Source organism: Dermochelys coriacea, chromosome 13, assembly GCF_009764565.3.
Source record: "Dermochelys coriacea isolate rDerCor1 chromosome 13, rDerCor1.pri.v4, whole genome shotgun sequence".
In the NCBI taxonomy this organism is placed as follows: domain Eukaryota; kingdom Metazoa; phylum Chordata; order Testudines; family Dermochelyidae; genus Dermochelys; species Dermochelys coriacea.
In genome coordinates, this window is record NC_050080.1 from 37,941,604 (window position 1) to 37,948,194 (window position 6,591).

Consider the following 6,591-nt stretch of genomic DNA (forward strand, 5'->3'; position numbering starts at 1 on the left):
TTATTAGAGCATAAGCTTTCGTGAGCTACAGCTCACTTCATGGGGAAACAGGTGGGGGTGGGGTGGTGGGGGGAGAAATACATGGGGAAATAATTTACTTCTTTAATGAATCGTCCATCCCAGTCTCTATCAAGCCTAAGTTAATTGTATCCAGTTTGAAAATAATTCCAATTCAGCAGTCTCTCCTTGGAGCTGTTTTTGAAGCTTTTTTGTTGAGTATAGCCACTCTTGGTCTGTGATCGATTGACCAGAGAGATGAAGTGTTCTCAACTGGTTTTTGAATGTTATAATTCTTGACGTCTGATTTGTGTCCATTCATTCTTTTACGTAGAGACTGTCCAGTTTGGCCAATGTACATGGCAGAGGGGCATTGCTGGCACATGACAGCATATATCACATTGGTAGATGCGCAGGTGAACGAGCCTCTGATAGTGTGGCTGATGTGATTAGGCCCTATGATGGTATCCCCTGAATAGATATGTGGACAGAGTTGGCAACGGGCTTTGTTGCAAGGATAGGTTCCTGGGTTAGTGGTTCTGCTGTGTGGTGTGTGGATGCTGGTGAGTATTTGCTTCAGATTGGGGGGCTGTCTGTAAGCAAGGACTGGTCTGTCTCCCAAGATCTGTGAGAGTGATGGCTCGTCCTTCGGGATAGGTTGTAGATCCTTGATGATGCGTTGGAGAGGTTTTAGTTGGGGGCTGAAGGTGATGGCTAGTGGCGTTCTGTTGTTTTCTTTGTTGGGCCTGTCCTGTAGTAGGTGACTTCTGGGTACTCTTCTGGCTCTGGCAATCTGTTTCTTCACTTCAGCAGGTGGGTATTGTAGTTGTAGGAATGCATGATAGAGATCTTGTAGGTGTGTGTCTCTGTCTGAGGGGTTGGAGCAAATGCGGTTATATCGTAGCGCTTGGCTGTAGACAATGGATCGAGTGGTATGATCTGGATGAAAGCTAGAGGCATGTAGGTAGGAATAGCGGTCAGTAGGTTTCCGATATAGGGTGGTGTTTATGTGACCATCGCTTATTAGCACCCTAGTGTCCAGGAAGTGGATCTATTGTGTGGACTGGTCCAGGCTGAGGTTGATGGTGGGATGGAAATTGTTGAAATCATGGTGGAATTCCTCAAGAGCTTCTTTTCCATGGGTCCAGATGATGAAGATGTCATCAATGTAGCGCAAGTAGAGTAGGGGCATTAGGGGACGAGAGCTGAGGAAGCGTTGTTCTAAGTCAGCCATAAAAATGTTGGCATACTGTGGGGCCACGCGGGTACCCATCGCAGTGCCGCTGATTTGAAGGTATACATTGTCCCCAAATGTGAAATAGTTATGGGTCAGGACAAAGTCACAAAGTTCAGCCACCAGGTTAGCCGTGACATTATCGGGGATACTGTTCCTGACGGCTTGTAGTCCATCTTTGTGTGGAATGTTGGTGTAGAGGCTTCTACATCCATAGTGGCTAGGATGGTGTTTTTAGGAAGATCACCAATGGACTGTAGTTTCCTCAGGAAGTCAGTGGTGTCTCGAAGATAGCTGGGAGTGCTGGTAACGAAGGGCCTGAGGAGGGAGTCTACATAGCCAGACAATCCTGCTGTCAGGGTGCCAATGCCTGAGATGATGGGGCGTCCAGGATTTCCAGGTTTATGGATCTTGGGTAGCAGATAGAATACCCCAGGTCGGGGCTCCAGGGGTGTGTCTGTGCAGATTTGTTCTTTTGCTTTTTCAGGGAGTTTCTTGAGCAAATGCTGTAGTTTCTTTTGGTAACTCTCAGTGGGATCAGAGGGTAATGGCTTGTAGAAAGTGGTGTTGGAGAGCTGCCTAGTAGCCTCTTGTTCATACTCCGACCTATTCAGGATGACGACAGCACCTCCTTTGTCAAAGTGTCTCCAAGGCAAGAAGCTTACACAGCTTCGGCCTTCCTGAGTCTGATCTCGGAGCATTCAGCATCCCGTTCCACACCATGCACTTCCCACAGCGAGTCTGCCCAGGCGGGGGTCCTGGGGAACTCCGCAGTCAGACGTGACTCTCACCCCAACTCCACAGTCAGACGTGACTCTCAGCCAGCCGGTTAAACAGAAGGTTTATTAGTCGACAGGAACATGACGTAGGACATAACTTGTTAACACAGAAATCAGTGACTTTCAGCCAAGTCCATCTTGGGGAATCCTGAGCCAGGCAGCCTGGACTCCCCCTCTTCCAGTCCTCCCAAGCAGACTGCTAGCTTACAGAGACCCAACCTCCAACACCCCCATTGTTCCTTCTCCTTGTCTTTCTCTTGCTTCCCAGGCAAAGAGTCACCAGGTCGTCTCGGGGTTGCATCCTTCTCCTGGGTCTCAGGTTACGAAGGGCACCAGTCATAGCAGACAGATAGAACAGCCTCACCTGCCCCAGAGGTCTTAGCCAAAGCCACACACCCCTATTCCCACTGAGGTATTGGTGCAGCACACAGAGAAACTGAGGCACACATTATTCATGCAAAACAATAAACCTCACATAGGCTCAACAGTAAGACTCACATACAACGTAACAAGGGGAAATCCCCACTTCATCACAATTGGATTAAGTTAAGATTTGTAAATCCCAATTTAAGGACAAGGAATTTACCACGCTTAAAATAGAATTCCTTTTCTCTAAATGCTTAAACTGAAATCAGATTTTGATTTTGTAATTGTGGTTTTATGAACAAATGTCCGATCCTAGGTGGAACGGTTCATAAAAGAGAGGGACTGTGTTGCACTAACAGGGCCTACAAATTTGCCCTAATTTTGAGTTTAATTGTAAGAAGTGAGTGAAAGTTCATAAGATGTTGTAGTAACCAATAACAGCAAATGTTGATGTGCAAGGCACAGGGAAACCAGATAGAAAAATTGGATCAGTCTAAACTAAAAGGGTTACTTTGATATAATCCAAGGACCATGCTGAGAAATCATACTTGTTAAAACCAGATGACATGGAGCCGGAAGTTAAAAAGCCAAAATTGATGTGTTGGAATTTAGGCCTAATTGGTGAACAAAATAATAAGGGGATGGGCCATTCTGCCCAACGCTGCCCTTTTGGTGTCCTTGTAACCGTGCCTTAGTAGGTCACAATGGAGGATGCCAAATTCAGGACAAACTGCTGAGAAATAGGGCAAACGCAACCCAAAACTGGTGGTTATTCTTTTATAAGATAGACCAAACCAGCCACAAAAGTAAACTCCTGTTTCCCCACACTGGCTAACAAGAAAATATAAAGGCAGTTTCCTCAGGCATTCCAGTTCTTATATCACCACCAAAACCACTGGATTCAGAGATGAGTGATTCTTTACAACCAGTCTCATCAAATAATAGGTTCTTCTGATCCCAAAGTATCAGCCATACACCCAGGTCAATCTATAACTTAGATCTTACCCAAAAAATCACGCTGTTGCCAATCCTTTAGTATCTAAAATCTAAAGGTTTATTTAGAAAGAAAGAAAGAAAGAAAGAAAGAAAGAAAGAAAGAAAGAAAGAAAGAAAGAAAGAAAGAAAGAAAGAAAGAAAGAAAGAAAGAAAGAAAGGTGAGAGTTAAAATTGGTTAAAGGAAAAATTACATCCAGCAATGGCAAAGTTCTTGGTTAAGGCTTGTAGCAGTGAGGGACTAAACTGCTGGCCTAAGTCAAGTCTCTGGAGAACATCCACAGCTGGGATGGCTCATTCAGGCCTTTGTTCAGAGCTTAATTTTGTAACAAGGTTCCTCCAGCGGTACGAAGCAGGGTTGAAGACAAACTGGAGAAGATGCAGCTGCACTTTATAGTCTCTTGCCACGCGGCCTGAGCTTCCTTTGTTTCCAACACAAGCTGCCCCGCACATGGCTGGGAAGCCTCAGAGTTCTCTCCATGGGCAGGCCCCTGCGGGCCTTGCCGAGTCACAAGGCATGTCTGCCTTCTCTCAATGGGTCGATTGTATAGCTGATGGTCCTCAATAGGCCATGAAGCAGGCTAGGCAGTGCTGATGCCAAACTGTCTGGGGGTGTCATAGCACAAGTTTGAAATACAGACATACCTACATAACTATATCTCATAATACAAAGGTGATACAAACATATGAACAAGATCATATCTGGCAAATTATAACATTTTTGCAGATATCTTACATGGCATATTTGGCTGTGACCAGGATCACAGTGGGGGCTAGTTATGGTCACTCAATTAGGGTGAACTGCAAAGAATGAGTCAGACAATTCCCATAAAGCTGGTGGATATTCAAATGCTTATAACTTCACATACAAAAATGATATTATGCATATAGATAGCATAATCATAACTTATTCATAGACACCTCACTCAACAACCTTTGTACAACATGTGCTGCAAATATATAACAGTGATTGCAACAATGATCTATATGGTCATATTTTAATCAGATAACATCACAGTCCTTCAAGAAAGAGATTTTGTGAGAAAAATCTAAAGAAGAAAAAGAAGAACAGTAGAGAAAGAGCGAGTGTGGAGCACTGGGCCTGGTGCAAGACCTGAGGCCTGAACCAGAGGCCGTGAACCAAAGTCAGGCCATGTATCAAGGCAGATGTTTACAAGTTCACGGTCCAGAACATGAACTTTTCAGAGTTGTTGCTAGCGTATTAAGCATTAGATATTTATGTAAATACATTTTAAGACTAGCCCAGATACATCCCCATCTAGCACAAGATAAGATGGTTTGAAAGAACAATGAATAGGGATGTTGTGTCCAAGATAACACAAACAAGAAGAGATATCATGAAACACATCAGGTGGTACATAAATTGTACGTCCCAGTTGTTTGTCTCAGTCTATAAATGTCGGGGCACCTCGCCTTAACCCTTTGTGTGGCCTAGGGGACAGCAGAGACTCCCGCTACTGACTGAGCCCCTCCTTGCCACTGAGCACTCATGTGTTAATGTACCTGTAACCACAGAGCTAAGGCACTCGGACTGTGCCTTGAAGGCAATGCACCTGGCCGAGTGCCTTTGTCACCGAATGGTGCCTGTGGCCTTTCTTTACGAGTAACATCAAAGCCCACCGAATTTGCAGGCTGCCTGATCTGCTGTCAGTACTGATAACTGGAGCTTCAAGGACAGAAGCACGCAGTGCCCTGAACAGCGTTGCCAGGATCATGACCTTCTACTGTCAATAGTTAACAACAGGAGGCTGCTGGAGCGAGCTTCACAATCATGGCTACAACCCCCGACCAAAATTCTATCCCAGGTGAACAAACAGACCTATATAACAGCCGCAAATTCCCAAATGGAGAAAAATGGAGGTGATGCCTGAGTGGGGACAGAGAATGGAAAATGGGGGGTGTTTTGGGGGGAGCGCTATGGGTACAATGATGACTGGAGGGTGGGGAGGAGCATAGGATGGAGGTTCAACAAAGGTACACCCTACAAGGTACCTCAGGGATTTAGGCCTTATCCACAGCCCCCGAGCACCTCCCCTCTTCCAGGGATGCTCCATGTGGCTCCAGTCCGAGCTGATGGCCATTGCACAGACAGCTCCACATCTGGTCACTCGGTGGCACCCGGGACAGACAGTGCTGTGGACGATGTGCCTCCTGCTGGCCTAGCTGTGGCTGGAGCAGAGTCGATGGTCCATGGCTGCGTCTGCGCCAGGCGATATGGCCCCTTACAGGCCCCTGCAGGGGAATCCAAAGCAGGAATTGACTCATCTGGAGACCCTGCCACCTGGGCCTTGCTCCTGCCCCTCTGCAGTGAGGGTGTGTGTGGTGGGAGCAATGGGATCACATGGGGGGCAGCTTCTCACAGCCATTACCCCTATGTCCATCCAGGGCTCAGCACAGAGCCCCTGGGATCTCATGCTAAGCAGGGCCAGGCTGCCTTGGTACTCGGCTGGGAGACCAAGTGCTGCAGGGTCGGGGTTCAGCAGGGGGCACCCTCCCCCTTTAGTCAGTGCTTGCCCCAGTGTGGCTCTAGGGAGTGCTGTGCTGCAAGGACTCGGGGGGCAGGGGGCGCTGGGCTTCAGGGTGTGTCACTCACCTTGCCTCCTCCTCAGGTCCCAGCCCAGGGTCCCTATTCCCAGGGCAGCGAGGATGCAGACAGGAACAATCACCAGGACACCAGGCTGGCTTGTGGGCTGGGAATCTGCAAAAAACCCCAAGACAAACTGAGCCATGGGGCCCCCAAAACTTTTTACCTCTCTCGTCCCCTGGGGCCTGCCCCCACCACTACCTGTCCGATAGCTCTGGGCTAGTGCTGGGGGTAGGGTGAGAAAGGATTATTAATCACAGGGCTGGGCTAGCAGGGGACTGCAGGTCAGGAATGTGGGGCACTGGCAGAGCTGTCACCTGTCTTCTGAGCGATTAAAGGCACATTGATCTTCATCAAGAACCTGCAGTGCTCCTACGGGTGGACTTCCAACACAGCGAACGTCTCCCCTTTGCAGTTCCAGAGCTTTGCCGCTCGCCAGGCCTCCGGGTGCCATGAGAACCAGCGGCTCTGGTCGGCCTGGTACTGCAGCACGTCCTGCCCATTGAGGTGATGGCATCGTCCAGCTCACAGGTCTTCAGGATCTGCATGTAATAGGACTCTGGGGGCAGAATGGCTGCGTGAGGAACTGAGCAGCTGAGCACAGAGCTGCCACGAGG